This window comes from Piliocolobus tephrosceles, chromosome 7, assembly GCF_002776525.5.
Source record: "Piliocolobus tephrosceles isolate RC106 chromosome 7, ASM277652v3, whole genome shotgun sequence".
NCBI lineage: Eukaryota > Metazoa > Chordata > Mammalia > Primates > Cercopithecidae > Piliocolobus > Piliocolobus tephrosceles.
The window spans coordinates 104108479-104127439 of record NC_045440.1 but is presented as its reverse complement, the minus strand read 5'-3'; positions in this window follow the sequence as shown (position 1 = coordinate 104127439).

Below are 18961 nucleotides of genomic sequence, written 5' to 3'. Positions count from 1 at the left end.
GTCCTGTTCTGTTGCCTAGACTGGAGTGCAGTGGCGCAATCGTGGCTCACTGCAACCTCCGCCTCCAGTGTTCAAGCGATTCTGTTGCCTCAGCCTCCTGAGTAGCTGGGATTACAGGCACACACTGTCATGCCTGGCTTTTTTTTTTTTTTTTTTTTGTACTTTTAGTAGAGACGGGGTTTCACCATGTTGGCCAGGCTGGTCTCAAACTCCTGACCTCAGGTGATCCTCCTGCCTTGGCCTCCCAAAGAGCTGAGATTACAGGCATGAGCCACCGCGCCCGGCCCTACCTGGATATTCTGCAGTCAACTCAGATTCATTAAGTCTAGTACTAAGCTCATATTCTTCTCTCTTCTTCTAGAATCTCTACCGCAGACCAGAGGTGATGGCTCACACCTGTAATCCCAGCACTTTGGGACACCAAGGCAAAAGGATCATTTGAGGCCGGGAACTAGAGACCAGCCTGGGCAACATAGCAACTTCATCTCTACTAAGAATAAAAAAGAAAACTAGCCAGGTGTGATAGCACACACCTATAGTCCCAGCTACTAGGGAGGGTGAGGTGGGAAGATCGCTTGAACCCAGGAGTTCAAAACTACAGTGAGCTATGATCACACCACTGCATGCCAGCCTGGGTGACAGAGTGAGACCTTGTCATAAATAAATAAACAAATAAAAATAAAAATGGACTCTCTACCAGTTAACACCATCACCCTCCAATTGTCTAGAAACCTAGGAGTTGTCCACTTCTCCTTCCTCTCCCTCACCACAAGATCAAAGCAGTCATCAGAACAGAATTTATTTCTGAAGTACATCTCTTCCTCTCTGACACACACCTGCTGCTTCAGTTCTGTCCTTCACTGTTTGTCTGTCTTATTCTATTACAATGGTGTCAGAGGCTGTTAATTTTCTGCCAATATTCGTTCCTTTGATTTTTCTTTTAGTACAGAAGCCCAGTTTGAGCTGTATAGAAGGCTTCCCAGCTAGAGATTAGATTTTCCAAGGTTCCTTACAGCTAGTTAAGCCACAGGACCACATGGCCACATAACTAAGTTCCAACCAGAACAATGTGAGCAAAAGTGATACACTGAACTTCCAGGTACTTTCTGGAAAAAGGAAATGGTTTCCTTCTTCCTTTCTCTTCTTCCTTTCTTTCTGCCTCTCCACAGGCTGCTCCCATAGTCCTAACATGACAGATGAGGACAAAATCCTAGGTTAGTGTTTCTCAAACTTGAGTATGCATCAAAATCACCTGGAGGTGACTGGGCGCCGTGGCTCATGCCTATAATCCCAGCACTTTGGGAGGCCGAGGTGTGATCACCTGAGGTCAGGAGTTTGAGACCAGCTGGGCCAACGTGGTGAAACCCCGTCTCTATTAAAAACACAAAAAATTATCCAGGCGTGGTGACACACACTGTAGTCCCAGCTACTTGGGAGGCTAAGTCAGGAGAATCGCTTGAACCCAGGAGGTGGAGGTTGCAGTGAGCTGAGATTGCACCACTGTACTCCAGCCTGGGTGGTAGAGCGAGACTCTGTCTCAAAATAAATAAATAAATAAATAAATAAAATCAACTGGAGGGCTTGTTGAAATACAGATTGCTCATGTCAGTTTACCATTGCCATGGCAACAGCCAGGGAAAAAACACAGATTACTGGGCCCCACCCCGGAGTTTCTGATTTGCTAGGACTTGGGAGAGGCCTGAAATTTTTCATTACTAATAAGTTCCCAGGTGATACTGATGCTGCTGCTCCAGTAGCTGCATTTTAAGAGCGACTCTCTCAAGAGGTAGCAAAGTAACCCGGTAAAAGAAACCTGGACCCCTGAGTGGCCTCACAGAGCCGTGTCCCTTCTGTGGCTCTTGACCACTCACTTTTACACTGTCACATGAAACTCTTGTTTGGGCCTTATTTTGAGTCTCAATGTTATAAAAGTTTAGACTATACCCAAATAATACACCCCTTAGATCATCTTTCATGATACAACTTACACTATCTTTTTGTTTTGTTTTGAGATGAGATCTTGCTATATTGCCCAGGCTCAAGTGCAGTGGGTATTCACAGGTGTAATCATAGCTACAGCCTTGAACCCCTGGGCTCAAGCCATTCCCCCACCTCAGCCTCCTGATTAGCGGGTACTACAGGTGCGTGCCACCATGCCCAGCCCAGCTTACACTATCTTTTAAGCCACTGATCTGACATGTCATTCTCCTTTATTAAATTCTTCAAATCTTTCCTATTGTCCAGCACAGCTTGATGCAACCAAGATGTTCTGACAAACATTAACCTGAAGCATTGTGAGGAAGGGAAGGAATCTCAGGCAGCCAGCTGGAGTGGGAGGGACAGGCATGACCCTCTTCTATTCCTTGGGCCATGGTGAGGGATTTTCAAAATCCAAGCATTCTCAAAGTAGAAAGTATATAGTGACTTCATCATCAGGGCAGAGAAAAATAATACCTAGTATCCTTTGGGTTAGATACCAGGCATATAATCCTCCAATTGCCCTGCAAGGGATCTACTACTAATATTTCCATTTTGCCACTGAAGAGACAGATGCAGAAGTAAGTAGACCACCTGTGGTAGGTACCAACATGTGCTGCTCAGAGCCCGTGCACTTCACCCAGCTACGGGGAGTGCAGTGAGCAGACAACTTCCTCCTGCAGGGTCTCCACTGCTGCAGACATCACCTGAGGCCTGGCCCCACCTGGGGCAGCCTGTGTCTGGTGATGGAGCAAGGTAGGGTTATAAAGGCCTGGCCATTTCAGTCTGATACAGGTCAACCCTGGCAGGCCATACTCGTTCCAGAATTTCCCATCAGGTTGGCCAAGACTTTGTTGGGCCTGCTGTTTGACTTCCTCTGCCCAACCCTGCTTCTTCCTTCTTCCTTCTTCCTCTCATAGCTGTTAATTCCTAATAAACATCTTACACTCCAAATCTGTTCCAGTGTCTGCCTGCAAAGAAGCCAACCTGCAGCCCAGCCCATGAGTAGGGGAAGCTGGGCTTCAAACACAAGCAATCTGCCCATGATCGCAATTCCACAGCGCATTGCAAAATCCACTCACAGGAGAAATTCAACTTCCTTGGCATGGCATTCCAGGCCCTTTACAATGTGACTGCAATATTCTTCACTCACCTTATTTCCTACCACTCACCAAGACAGGCCCTACTCCATTCCCATTCCAAGCATTTGCTCAAGTGGTATATTGACAGGAACGCCCTCCTTCCTCCTGACAAGGTCCTTCCAAGCCTAACTCAGACACTTTCTCCTCTGTGAAGCTTCCCTGCGGTCCCCAGAGAGGAAGGAGCTGCCTGGGGTAGTGAATGGAGCCTGGGAGTCTGTCAGGCCTGAGTTCAAATTCCAGCTTAATGACATAGCTATGCGACATGGAGAGAAGTCCCTAACTCCATCTCCTATCCTACACGACGATAATAGCAACTTACTCACCAGGTTTTGAATTAAACGAAATCTATACATCTGCTGGGCACCATGACTCAGGTATATAATCTCAGCACTTTGGGAGGCCAAGGCAGGAGGATCACTCGAGGCCAACCTGGGCAACCTAGAAAGACCCTGTCTCTATAAAAACTTTCCTTTTAAAAATTAGTTGGGTTTGGTGGCACGTGCCTATGGTCCCAGCTATTCAGGAGGCTGAGGCAGGAGAATTGCTTGAGCCCCGGAGTCGGAGGCTACAGTGAGCTATGATGACACCACTGCACTCCAGCATGGACGACAGCAAGACCCTATCTCTAAAAATAATAACAATAATAAAATAAAATAAATCTGTCCACCACCTAGCCCAGTGCTTCTCGAACATGTGCATAAATATGTCCTGAACATTTTGCTCAGATGCAGATTCTCTTCTTTTTTCTTTCTTTTCTTTTTTTTTGAAACAGAGTCTCGCACTGTCACCCGGGCTGGAGTGCAGTGGTGCAATCTTGGCTCACTGCAACCTCCACCTCCCGGGTTCAAGCAATTCTTCTGCCTCGCCTCCCAAGTAGCTGAGATTACAGGTGCCTGCCACCACGCCCAGCTAATTTTTTGTATTTTTAGTAGAGACGCAGTTTCACTATGTTTGCCAGGCTGATCTCAAACTCCTGACCTCAGGTGATCCACCCAACTTGACCTCCCAAGTCCTGGGATTACAGGCGTGAGCCACTGCACCCAACCAGATGCAGATTTTCAATCAGTGGGTCTGGGGTGGGGCCTGAGATTCTGCATTTCTAACAAGCTCCCAGGTGATGCAGCTGCTGGGGGTCCGTGGACCACACTTGGAGTAGCAGGGCAGGGCCCTAGCCCAATACATGGCACTTGGCTAGCGCTCAATGACATATACTCTCCCCACCCCTTTCTTTACTCCCTCCTCCTGGCACCCATAGCATTTCACTCTTACCACCTGCACACTGCTCACCACACCATACTTTAGTTGGTTACTATGTTCGCATCTCCCACTGCACTGTATTGAGGACAGAAATTATATTATCGTCTTCTCGGTATCACCAGTGCCCAGCAGAGGAACAGGTATATGAAAGAGGATCAATAAATATTTGATGAATGGAGCCTTTAAAATGGAAATAAAAATATCAACTCTGCTTGTCTCAACAAGTTGTTGTAATGAGCAAATGTGATAATTTGGGAGAGAGAGCGTAGAAACACGTATCGAGTGGTACAAATATAAAGTAATTTTTACCCATCAGCCCTCCAGCCAGCAGCAGTTCAGACGGATGCAGCTGAAGTGTGTTTACTCATGGCATTTGCTCAGACGCTAGCAATTTTAAAAACTCAGATTCTTCTATAGTTTAAAAATAAACCGTATCCTCTTCAGGATAACAACCGTGGCACTCTTTGCCAATTATAAGAAAGTAATTATAATGATTTCAATGAAAAGGATGTGTCTTTCAATCCATAGGCAACCAATCAATCAATCATGAAGCAGGCACAGAGTACCTCTCTCCAGGAGGCACCGGGCTTACAAAAGATATTTGCTTATCGACCTCCCCCAAATGAGCAGGAGCTATCAGCCTTGTCATCTCATGCCTGTTTGAAGGGTATAACATTCAAAGAGACATCCAGATGAGGCAAAAGAGAGAAAAATATCACAAAATGTAGACTATAACAAGTCAATGAGTATTCCTCTCACGCAGCTTGGTATCAGGTATGCTTTCTGGATTCATGTGGGTACTGTAAGTCTCAGACATGGGGGGAGGCAGATGGTCCACACAGCTGCAATAGAAAAAGAATTTTGAGCCGGATGTGGTGGTATGTGCCTGTAGTCCCAGCTCCTCAGGAGGTTGAGGCGGGAGGATCCCCTGAGCCTAGGAATTAAAGTCTAGCCTGAGCAACATAATGAGACTCTATCTCTTAAAAAACAAAACTTCTGGCCGGGCGCGGTGGCTCAAGCCTGTAATCCCAGCACTTTGGGAGGCCGAGACGGGCGGATCACGAGGTCAGGAGATCGAGACCATCCTGGCTAACACGGTGAAACCCCGTCTCTACTAAAAAATACCAAAAAAAACTAGCCGGGCGATGTGGCGGGCGCCTGTAGTCCCAGCTACTCTGGAGGCTGAGGCAGGAGAATGGCGTAAACCCGGGAGGCGGAGCTTGCAGTGAGCTGAGATCCGGCCACTGCACTCCAGCCTGGGCGACAGACCTGCACTCCAGCCTGGGCGACAGACCCAGACTCCGTCTCAAAAAAAAAAAAAAAAAAAAAAGAACCAAAACTTCCAAAAAAAAAAAAAAAAAGAGTTTTTTTTTTTCTTTCTTTCCTTTTTTTTTTTTTTTGAGATGGAGTCTCACTCTGTCACCCAGGCTGGGGTGCAGTGGTGTGATCTCAGCACACAGCAGTCTCTGACTCCTGGGTTCCAGCGATTCTCCTGCCTCAGCCTCCCAAATAGCTGGGATCATAGGTGCCACCATACCTGGCTAATTTTCATATTTTTAGTGGAGACAGGGTTTCACCATGTTGGCCAAGCTGGTCTCGAACTCCTGACCTCAAGTCATCCACCTGCCTTGGCCTCCCAAAGTGCTGAGATTATAGGCATGGGCCACTGTGCCTGGCCAAAAAAAAAAAAAAAAAGAGATTTTTAATGAAAAGATGACTCACTGAGTGAGGGCAGAGTCAAGATAACCAAGCGAGGCACCTAGGGACCAAGAACAGTGGAAGACATCACCACTAATGCCAAGAGTCAGGGGCAAAAATTGCTATTACCAGAGCTTAAAAACTGGAGCCCTGGTGTAAACACCAAGTGCAGTGGTATTTACAACTAATTTATCACAACCAGCTACTGATTCCTTTGTTCCTTCTCGACTCCCACTGCTTTGCTTGACTAGCCTAAAAAAAAAAAAAAAAAAAGGCCGAGTGAAGTGGCTCATGCCTGTTAATCCCAGCACTTTGGGAGGCCGAGGTGGGCAGATCATGAAGTCAGGAGTTCGAGACTAGCCTGGCCAATATAGTGAAACCCCGTCTCTACTAAATATACAAAAAATTAGCCAGGTGTGGTGGCAGGTGCCTGTAATCCCAGCTACTCAGGAGGCTGAGGTAGGAGAATCACTTGAACCCAGGAGGGGGAGGTTGCAGTGAGCCGAGATTGTACCATTGCACTCCTGCCCGGGCGACAGTGCGAGACTCTGTCTCAAAATAAATAAATAGACCAGGTGCGGTAGCTCATGCCTATAATCCCAGCACCATGGGAGGCCGAGGCAGGTGGATCACATGGTCAGGAGTTCAAGACCAGCCTGGCCAAGATGATGAAACCTCGTGTCTACTAAAAATACAAAAATTAGCTGGGTGTGGTGGCACATGCCTGTGATCCCAGCTACTGGGGAGGCTGAGGCAGAGAATTGCTTGAACCCGGGAGGCAGAGGTTGCAGTGAGCCGAGATCGCGCCACTGCACTCCAGCCTGGGCGACAGAGCAAGACTCCGTCTCAAAATAAATAAATAAATAAATAAATAAATAAATAAATAGAGCCCCGGAAAAATGTCTGCCCCGTGGAAGCTGTGACCACAAAGGGACACAGTCACTATGATTCATAATGGAGAATCACAGGGAGAGAACGAGAGGAATACATATTCTGACATTTCTCTATTTCTAGCCTCCTGCCACCCACTGGTGCCTCCCATTGACTTAACCCAAGCCTTCCAGCAAGGGAGCCTAGGTAGTGCACCACATAGTCATCAGCCTTCCAGGCACAAAGCGAGGCAGAGAAGGGCAGAAAATGAATCAGTTAGTGGGCTGGGCACTGTGGCTCCCACCTGTAATTCAGCAATTAGAGAGGCTGAGGCAGACTGCTTGAGACCAGGAGTTCAAGGCCAGCCTCGGTAACATAGTGAGACCATGTCTCTGTGAGAAAAAAAAAAAAAAAAAGCCGGGCATGGTGGCTCATGCCTGTAATCCTAGCACTTTGGGAGGCCGAGGCGGGTGGCTTACCTGAGGTCAGGAGTTCAAGACCAGCCTGGTCAACATGGTGAAACCTCGTCTCTACTAAAAATAAAAAAATTAGGCATGGTGGAGCGTGCCTGTAATCCCAGCTATTCGGGAGGCTGAGGCAACAGAATTGCTTGAACGTGGGAGGCGGTGGTTGCAGTGAGCCGAGATTGTGCCACTGCATTCCAGCCTGGGCAATAAGAGTGAAACTCTGCCTCAAAAAAAAAAAAAAAAAAAAACACACACACAACAAATAGTGGGTGTGGTGGTGCCCAACTGACAACTGTAGTACTTCCAGCTACTCCGGAGGCTGAGGTGGGGGGATCACCTGAGTCCAGAATTCAGGTTTCAGTGAGCTATGATTGCACCACTGTACTCCAGTGCCTGAGTGACAGAGTGAGACCCTGTCTCTCTCTTAAAAAAAAAAAAAAAAAAAAAAAGGCCAGCATGGTGGCTCACACCTATAATCCAAGCACTTTGGGAAGCTGAGGCAGGCGGATCACCTGAGATCAGGAGTTTGAAACCAGCCTGGCCAACATGGTGAAACCCCATCTCTACTAAAAATACAAAAATTATCCAGGCATCCTGGCATGTGCCTATAATCCCAGCTATTCAGGAGGCTGAGGCAGGAGAATCACTTGAACCCCGGAGGCAGTTGTTGCAGTGAGCTGAGATTACACCACTGCACTCCAGCCTGGGCAACAGAGTGAGAGAAAGAAAGAAAGAGAGAAAGAGAGAAAGAGAGAGAGAGAGAAAGAGAGAAAGAAACAGAGAGAGAAGGAGAGAAGGAGAGAGAGAAAAAGAAGAAAGAAAGAAAGAAGGAAGGAAGGATAGAAAGAAGGAAGGAAGGAAAGAAAGAAGGGAGGGAGGGAGGGAAGGAAGGAAGGAAGGAAGGAAGGAAGGAAGGAAGGAAGGACGGACGGGAAGGATCAGTTCAGAGTTGGGATAGAGCTGGGCACTCAGTCAGTTCAGAGATACCCTTGAGCTCTTCCCTCAATTGCCCTAATCCTGGTGACACTAGTCCCTGACTATCCTTTTCCCCACATTTTCTAGGTGCCTGGTCTTTCTGACTCTTCCAGTCTTCACAAAACTGCTCATAACTGGAGCAAATCCTCTAGTTATATAATGTAAACCAGTATAATTCAAGACCACCCAGTTCCAATTAGAACCTGAGAGACTAAGACAGAAACAACCATCAATTCTGCATCCATCACTAGAAATAAAAATCTCTGTAGTCCACCAAACTGTAATGTCTAGTAGCTCAGGGCTAAGAGACGAATTTACTTAACCAAAGATTACTTTTCAATTAATTGTGCAAAAGTATATGCAAACCACACAAAAAATGAAAGTAGCATCCAAGTGGGAGCAGGATGTTTTGCGAACAGTTCCTCCGCGCTTATAAATCCATATTGGATGTGCATAAATCCAGACAGGCCAGGAGTTCACCCTCACTGGAAGAGAGCCTCTCCTCCCCAAAAAGGGACCTCTGCACAGTCAGCAGGCCAGCACGCTGCTGTTTGGCCTGAAAAAGGAACTGGCCGAATGCCAGGATGAAAGTTTTCTTTTTTAGCAACATGTTCATCATTGTCTTCATCAAAGTGACTATAAAAAAATGCCACACAAAAGAATGACATAATCCTGGGCCTGCCCTCTGTTGTTTATAGTGTAAGCAAGATTTACTAGCGCAAATAGGTGTGGACGGATGGAAGACGTGTTATGGTGAACCAGCAAAAAAAAGAAAAAAGAAAGAAAAGAATTCACAGCCTACACACAAAAGGGATAACAGCAAGAGTTAACAGAATGCACATACAGTAGTCCTACGGGGTAAGTATTATTATTATCCCTTTTCTATAAAAGATGAACATGAAGTTTTAAACCTCACATTCACATAGTGAGTGGCTGGTAGAGCCATGTATACCTAACAACTGGCTTGGGTACCTGTTTCTTTTTCTCTCTCTCTCTTTTTTTTTTTTTTTGAGATAGTGTCCCGCTTTGTCACCCAGGCTGGAGTGCGGTGGTGTGATCCCCACTCACTGCAACCTCCGCCTTCTGGGTTCACCATGTTGAAACCCTCCCGGGTTTCACTATGTTGGCCGGGCTGGTCTCCAACTCCTGACCTCAAGTGATCTGCCCGTCTTGGCCTCCCAAAGTGCTGGGATTACAGGTATGAGCCACGGCACCCAGCCTCGGATACATGTTTCTGTACAGCCAGTATGCGTGGTGTCTGACAGACCCACCTGCCAATCCAACCTCCACTACACTAGTTGTTTGATCTTGTAAAAACTCCTTGACCCTCTTGGCTTTTATTTTATAAATAAGTTTCCTTATTTCCAAAAATGGAGACAGGCCAGGCGTGGTGGCCTACGCCTGTAATCCAGCACTTTGGGAGGCCAAGGCAGGTGGGATCACTTGAGGTTAGGAGTTTGAAACCAGCCTGGCCAACATGGTGAAACACCGTCTCTACTAAAAATACAAAAAAAATTTAGCCACATGGTGGTGGGCACCTGTAATCACAGCTACTCAGGAGGCCAAGGCAGGAGAATTGCTTGAACCCAGGAGCTGAAGGTTGCAGTGAGCCGAGATGCGCCACTGCACTCTAGCCTGGGTGACAGAGGGAGACTTTGTCTCAAAAATAAATAAATAAATAAATAAATAAAAATCAAAAGGGAGAGAATGGCATCTACTTTGAACAGCTATTCTAACGATTCAAGGAAATGTATATGTGGGAAGTAAAAGTCCTCAGTAATTGGCAATAATTATTAATAGATAATAATAAGAAACTATGAAAATGGGCATGTAAAAAGTTTTCACTAACCTAGAAAAGGCCCCTGTAAGAGTCTGTTCTGAACCCTTACAACAAAAAGAACGCCTGCGGGTGCCGAGCAACACGGTGGCCATGACAGGAGGATCCCTAGAGGCCAGGAGTTCCAGACCAGCCTAGTCAACATAACAGACCCCATCTCTACAGAAAAAAAAAAAAGAATGCCCAGGGGCTCTCAGCATGTGTGTACTGAACTCCCGCCTTTGCCCTCCTTGGCTCCAGGCTACAAGCCTTCTCTTGTTCTCTGTCCCTCTTCCGAGCAAATGCATTGCTGCTTGACTTCTGACTTTAGGGCCCTTAGAATTTTTCAGATGGCACTAAGGCCAGAAGTTATCCTCTTTCCTGATAAACCAGCCATGTGACTTGTACATCCTGCAGTGCTGAGAGGAAGGAGGGCGGAATGGGAAGTGGGAAAGGTTGGCCTTGGGGAGAATGCTCAGGCTACTGAGCTGAGATTATGAAAGGATTATTGATGGAAACCTTCACTAGGAAAGGAAGACTTCAGGGGAGGCCTCTTGAATTCAGCTCCAGCAGAATTGCCAGGACCGCCCGTCCCCAGCCTGTTCCCTTCTTCTCCCTCTTCCCTTCTCTTCCCAAAGTGGTGAGTTCTGTGCCAAGACACACACACACACACAAACAAAAAACAAGAAGAGGGACTTTTAGACTCCACTAGGAATCATTCCATTTGGTGTATAGTTTCTAGGTTTGGTCTGTCCTCACCGGTTTTACATAGTCCAAAGCCCCACCCAGTGCCAGCTCTGGATTCAAAAGATTCCAAGGCCAAATCTAGTCCAGAGAGGTGGCCAGGTTCTGGGAAGCCAGAATTGCTGCTTCAGAGTCAAATCCAAAAGGCAAGGCCAAGATGAAAGTGGGGAGATTCACTGGGCGTGGTGGTTCATGTCTGTAATCACAGCACTTTGGGAGGCCGAGGCGGGTGGATCATGAGGTCAGGAGTTCCAGACCAGCCTGGCCAAGATGGTGAAACCCTGTCTCTACCAAAAATACAAAAATTAGCTGGGTGTGGTGGCAGGCGCCTGTAGTCCCAGCTACTGGGACACTGAGGCAGGAGAATCGCTTGAACCCGGGGGGTGGAGCTTGCAGTGAGCCAACATCATGACACTGCACTCCAGCCTGGGTGACAGAGCAAGATTCCATCTCAAAAAGAAAAAAAAAAGAAAATGGCCAGGCGCGGTGACTCATCCCTGTAACTTTGGGAGGCCATGGCGGGCAGATCACGAGGTCAGGAGATCAAGACCATCCTGGCCAACATGGTGAAACTCTGTCTCTACTAAAACTACAAAAATTAGCTGGTCATGGTGGCATGTGCCTGTAACCCCAGCTACTCGGGAGGCTGAGGCAGGAGAATCACTTGAACCAGAGAGTCGGAGGTTTCAGGGATCTGAGATCACGCCACTACACTCCAGTCTGGCAACAGAGCGAGATTCCATCTCAAAAAAGAAAGTGGGGAGATTTGTAGGGGAGCATAGGAAACAGGTAAATACAAGATCACTTGAGCTTAGAAGTTCAGGACCAGCCTGAGCAACATAGGGAGACCCTATCTCTACAAAAAATAATTTTTAAAAAATTAGCCAGGCATGGTGGCACATTCCTGCAGTCCCAGCTAATGGAGAGGCTGAGGCTAGAGGATCATTCAAGGCTGCAGTGAGCTTTGATGGCACCACTGCAGCACTCTAGCCTGACAACAGAACGAGACTGTAAAAAAAAAAAAAAAAAAAAAAGAATAAGCCTACAAGCCAATAAAATCATGTTTTAAAATAATTTTTATGAAAATGAGGCAGTTTGTGGCAAATTTTTTTAAAGGCAGAATACAAAGCCATATATTAACAATGTCCAAAATGAGATGAATATATATGTATATATAATTCACAAAAACTTTGATTCTGCTTGTAGCTGGGTGATTTTAATTTCCAAGTTTATTTTTTCTGAATTTTTCCTAAATAACACCTATTACTACCTAGGAAGTTTTTTCCTAAAAAAAAAAAAAAAAGAAAGAAAGAAATGAATCTGGCTGGACGCAGTCACTCACACCTATAATTCCAGCACTTTGGGAGGCTGAGGTGGGCGGATTACTTGAGGTCAGGGGTTTGAGACCAGCCTGGTTAAAATGCGGAAACCCCATCTCTACTAAAAATACAAAAATTAACCAGCCGTGGTGGTGGGCACCTGAAATCCCAGCTACTCTGGAGGCTGAGGCAAGAGAATCACTTGAGCCCAGGAGGCAGAAGTTGCAGTGAACCAAGATCTCACCATTGCACTGCAGCCTGGGTGACAAAGCAAGACTCGGTCTCAAAAAAAAAAAAAAAAAAAAAAAAAGAAGTAAATGAACCAACAGATCAGTAAGTAGTAGTTTCCTGTGAAGTGAATTATGGGTTCAAGAATATTTTACATTTCTTCATTTATATTTTCTGTATGCTTTAGATTGTTCTACATCAATATATGTTGTTTTTATACTAAAAAATTAAGTTTTCATAAGGGACACAGTAACAGTAGAAAAAATAAGGGAAAATCCATAGTTGCCCAGTTCTTTTTCTTTCTTTTTTTTTTTTTTTGAGATGGAATTTCTCTCTTGTCGCCCAGGCTGGAGTACAGTGGCACAATCTCGGCTCATTGCAACCTCTACCTCCCGGGTTTAAGCGATTCTCCTGCCTCAGTCTCCCAAGTAGCTGGGAGGCACACACCACCATGCCCCGCTAATTTTTGTATTTTTAGTAGAGACAGGATTTCGCCATGTTGGCCAGGCTGGTCTCAAACTCCTGACTTCAGGTGATATGCCTGCCTCGGCCTCCCAAAGTGCTGGGATTAGAGGTGTGAGCCACCATGCCTGGCTGCACAGTTGCCCAGTTCTAATTCTAGAAACAGTCCTTTCTCTTTCACTTCCTACACCCAACTTATCAGCAAGCTCTGTTAACCTTACCTCCAAAATGTATCCAGGATCTCACCTGTTCTCCTGCTCTTCCTCCATTGCCACCCTGGTTCAAGCCTATCACCTGGATTATATGACAATAACCTTCTAACTGATCTCTCTGATTCCATTCTCTGCCCTATACAATCACTTCTCCACGTCATGGCCAAAGAGAGCTTCTGACACATAAAGAGGATCATGTCGGTCCCCTGCCTTAGAACCTCCAATGGCTCCCAATTACCCTTACAATAAAACCCGCACTCCTCACCCCAGCTGGAACTCATGCTTCAACCTCCTCTCCTGACACCTCTCCCCGTTGACACCTCTCCCCCTCAACACTTCTCCCACTCGCTCCTTCTTTTTGTTTCTCAAACATGCCAGGTCCTTTCACACTTTAGGGAGAGCTTGCATTTGCTGTTCCCTCAGCCTTCGAGCCTTCATCCCACGGATCTGTAGCTGCCTGTTCCTTCTTCTCATTCAGGTCTCAGCTTGAACCTCCTCTCTGCAGAGGGGCCTTTGCTGAGCGTCAGAAAGGGCCCACCAGTCCTCTCCAGCTGGTCACTCTCACTATAACCCCCAATACTTTCTATTTTTTAACTGCCTGCATCACCAAAGTAAAGAGAAGCTCTTTATCCTTCTTATTCAGCCATTTTCCTAGAACTTAGAACAGAGCTCAGCACAAAGAAAGCACCAACTATTTTTAAATAAGATTAGGGGAAAGGTGGCTGATTTGAATTACAAGTCTATATTCATCAAGAGAAAGGAAAGCAAAATCCTTTCCTCTGACCAATTTTTTTTTTTTTTTTTTTTTTTTGAGACAAGGTCTCACTCTGTCACCCAGGCTGGCGTGCAGTGGTGAGATCACAGCTCACTGCAGCCTTGACTTCCTGAACTCAAGTGATCCTCCCATCTCAGCCTCCCAAGTAGCTGGGACTTCAGGTGCATGCCACCACGTCCAGCTAATTGTTTCTATTTTGTATAGAGACAGGATCTCACTATACTGCCCAGGCTGGTCTTGAACTCCTGGCCTCAAATGATTTTCCCACCTCAGCCTCCTAAAGCACTGGAATTACTGGCTTGAGCCACCGTGCTCGACCTGGACTTTGCATTTAACAGGTAAGTTTATGCCATCATGTAGAGATATGATTTTAAATGTATTTGATTCAATAACATATATACATAGGTCAATATTCCCTGGATGATCCCCTAGGTCCCTTTTCCTAGAGGCTAGAGGCAACTACTACTACCAACCTGATAAATGATCACATCATTCATGGGATTTACTCATGCTTACTGGATCAGAATCTTTAGGCTGCAAATATTTTCTCCAGCCCTTCCCACATGTTCAACTATCACAAAGACTTGTGTAATGAATACAAGATACAAAATGAGAAGATTGTTTACCAGTTTTAATTCAAATTCTTACCAGGCTATTCCCAAACCCTTTCAGGCCCTAGAAAGGCCTATGCCATTTGCTGCAGTTGGACAGATTTCTAGACAAACTAGAAAATCTGGATTTCAGGATAAGCTCAACGTCTAGACAGACAACACCCTGGCGGGGGTTTCAGAGATTAACAGATGTACTCCCCTCCGATATCACCCACATGGGCTTTCTATGACAGGCACAACTCCATCTCCTTTGCTCTAAGGCAGTGTGGTATCATATGGGTCATTCAAAGAACACGGGCTAAACAGCCTGGATTCAAACCCCAGGTTTACTTCTTGAAAACTATGTGACCTAGGACATCTTGCTTAACTTCTCTGAGCTCTTTTCTCTAGTATAAAATCGAAGAATATCTACCTCCTAGTGTTGTTGTGAAGATTAAATGTAATGATATACGTGAATGGCTCTCAACAAGTAGTCATCTCATGGTTAAATGACTTTGGATTTATGTAAAATTCAGATGACCTCCCCCGGGAGTGTCTTCCATGACTGACCACACCCAACTCTGTGGTATCAGCATCTGCAGGTCCCCAAAGAGTCTCTCTCTTCCTGTCTAGAGTCAGCCCCTCTGGAGTTGATCTCCATTGAAACCCTCCTCCTGCTCCTCCGGGATCTGCTTTCATCGTTAGTCTTTTCTCTCTTCTATCTTGAATCTCTCTTTGTCCATTGACTCTCTCTTCTCTCACAGTCTTGCTCAAATCTTTTTTTTTTTTTTTTTTTTTTTTAAGGCAGACTCACTCCGCCACCCAGGCTGGAGTGCAGTGGTGCCACCATGGCTCACTACAACCTCAAACTCCCAGGCTCCAGCGATCCTCCCACCTCCTGAGTAGCTGGAACCAGAGACATGCACCAGCACATCTGACTAATTTTTTATTTTCTGTAGAGATGGGGGTCTTGCTATATTGCCCAGACTGGGCTCAAACAGTCTGCCCACCTTGGCCTCCCAGAGTACTGGGATTACAGGCATGAGCCGCCATGCCTAGTCACGTCTTTCATACTTGAAACAAAAAGCCCATTGGTGACTCTTTTTTTTTTTTTAATTTTATTATTATTATACTTTAAGTTCTAGGGTACAAGTGCATAACGTGCAGGTTTGTTACATATGTATACTTGTGCCATGCTGGTGTGCTGCACCCATCAACTCGTCAGCACCTATCAACTCGTTATTTACATCAGGTATAACTCCCAATGCAATCCCATTGGTGACTCTTGTGTGTTCTCCTTTACTTCCCACTCCTGTCTTCTCTCTTAACAAGATTTTTTTTTCTAAGTATGAAAAGTTTTAATCACTAAACTTAAGAAGAGCCTGAGTGACTGGTCAGACCTCTCAGGCTAGGACAGGAATTCCAAGATCAGCTCAAGCCTGAAGGCTAAGTATACCACCCTTCTCACGGAAGAGCTGGCTTCCGTGTTGGTGATAACTGGATCCTGGCTGAGGTCTGGAGCAGAGTGGGGTGGACTGAACAGTGACAAAGGAAAGGAGCCCAGTTCCTCCACAACTCTTCTCTGCTTTTAAGAGCCTGGGGAAGGCTGGGTGTGGTGGTTCACACCTGTAATCCCAGCATTTTGGGAGGCTGAGATGGGAGGATCACTTGAGGCCGGAAGTCTGAGACCAGCCTGGCCAACATGGCAAAACCCCATCTCTACTAAAGATACAAAAATTAGCTGGGCATAGTGGTGTGCACCAGTAATCCCAGCTACTTGGGAGGCCGAGCCAGGGGAATCGCTTGAACCTGGGAGGCGGAGGTTGCAGTGAGCCGACATCACGCCATTGCATTCCAGCCTGGATGACAGAGCAAGACTCTGTCTCAAACAAACACACACAAACTTGAATGACTCTTCCCCTCGAGATGTGTGGATCTCCTTGATTTGATCCCTATCTCTCAGCCACCCCCCAACTTTCACTAGTTGTCCTCCCACTTTGCTGTGCTAATTCTCTTCTCTGTGCCTTGGATTATGCTGGGAATGCCCTGCCTACCTCCCTTTACCTGAAAACCTTATCACCTTTTAAGATAAAATTCAGATGTTATCAGCTAGGCGTGGTGGCTCACGCCTGTAATCCCAGCACTTTGGGAGGCCGAGGTGGTTGGATCACAAGGTCGGTAGATGGAGACCATCCTGGCTAACATGGTGAAACCCTGTCTCTACTAAAAATACAAAAAAATTTAGCTGGGCGTGGGAGGGAGTGCCTGTAGTCCCAGCTACTCGGGAGGCTGAGGCAGGAGAATCCCTTGAACCCGGGAGGCAGAGCTTGCAGTGAGCCGAGATCGCACCACTGCACTCCAGCCTGGACGACTGAGCATGACTCCATCTCAGAGAAAACAAAAAAACCCCAAAAAAACAATTCAGATGTTAACATCTCCAAGAATCCTCCCCTGAACCCTCAGGCAAGATTGTGGCTACCTGTCATTGTACCTTGTGATAATAAATTCCAAGAAGACTGGCAGCCTGTCTGCTGAGATATTTCCTAGCTGACTCAGAAATCTGATTTCATCAGCATTTTAAGAACAAATTAGCCAGGCATGGTGATGCGTGCCTGTAGTCCCAGCTACTCAGGAGGCTGAGGTAGGAGGATCCCATTAGCCTGGGAGATATTTCTCAGGAAATAAAGTTTTCCACAATATCTCCACTCCTCACCCCACTTTCCCTGCACAGCTCTCACCCCATGCTTCTGATAATATCAGATATATGTGAAGGTTTCTAGTTTCTTTCTTTCTTTCTTTTATTTTTGAGACAGAGTTTCACTCTTGTTGCCCAGGCTGGAGTGCAATGGCGCGATCTTGGCTCACCGCAACCTCCACCTCCTGGGTTCAAGTGATTCTCCTGCCTCAGCTTTCCAAGTAGCTGGGATTATAGGCATACGCCATCATGCCCAGCTAATCTTGTATTTTTAATAGAGACAGGGTTTCTCCGTGTTGGTCAGGCTGATCTCAAACTCCCGACCTCAGGTGATCCACCTGCCTCGGTCTCCTAAAATGCTGGGATTACAGGCGTGAGCCACCACACCCGGCCTCTAGTTTCTATTTGGCTGCTACAGAGAGGCCTTCAACAAGAGCTTGGAAATACAGTTCAGCTCTTGAATTATGACTTTAAGGATCTTGATGACTTTAAGGATCAAAGTATAAGCTGAGAAGATGGCTTTTACTAACAGGTTCTTCAGTAGCTACATTAAAGGATTAATGAGCAAGAGGCACCCAGGCCGGGGTTTGGGGAGTAACTTTTGGTTGGCCAGGAAAGTAAAAAGGGAGTCACATAAACTAGCATGGGTAGTGATTATCCAGACTTCAGCCTGGGATGAGGGGACACAAATGAACTGTCTTCTGATATCATGGTCCCTTTGGCGAACCCATTCCTGATGTGGAGATAGAGGCATCAAACTTGCACCCTGATTCCACCAAATGCTTGATTTACTCAGCTTCCATTGTTCTGATTTTCATTCATCTCCATGGGTAGGTCTGTTTGCTGTTTATAACAATAATGACTGTTACTATTTTGCCAACTGCATTGACTTCAGTAAAAGGGTAGGTCTGTTTGCAGGGAAAGAGTACATTAGTCTCTCACATTCCAGTATTACAGTTTTAAGAAAATCATCATTCTTTTTGAAATTAATCTGTTCATATCCTGCTTCATACATTACATCTCCCTCCCTCCCTCCCTCCCTCCCTCCCTCCCTCTCTCTCTCTCTCTCTCTCTCTCTCTTTCTTTCTTTCTTTCTTTCTTACTTACAGAGTTTTGCTCTTGTTGACCAGGCTACAGTGCAATGGTGCAATCTCGGCTCACCATTACCTCTGCCTCCCGGGTTCAAGGGAGTCTCCTGCCTCAACCTCCCAAGTAGATGGAATTACAGGCATGCGCCACCATGTCCAGCTAATGTTGTGTATTTTTAGTAAAGATGGGGTTTCTCTGAGCTCTTTTCTCAGTATAAAATCGAAGAATATCTACCTCCCAGTGTTGTTGTGAAGATTAAATGTAATGATATACGTGAATGGCTCTCAACAAGTAGTCATCTCATGGTTAAATGACTTTGGATTTATGTAAAATTCAGATGACCTCCTCCGGGGATCATCTGTTGGTCAGGCTAGTCTCGAAGTCCTGACCTCAAATGATCCGCCCACCTTGGCCTCCTAAAGTGCTGGGATTACAGGTGTGAGCCACTATCCCTGGAGACTTTACACATCTTTCAAGAAAATAGTTAATTTGAGCCTACCGCTAAGAGATTAATTTTTGTCTTTCTTTCTTCCTCTTTCTTCCTCTCTCTCTTTCTTTCTCTCTCTTTTTCTTTTTCTTTCTTCCTTTCTCTCTCTCTTTCCTTCCTTCCTTCCTTCCTTCCTTCCTTCCTTCCTTCCTTCCTTC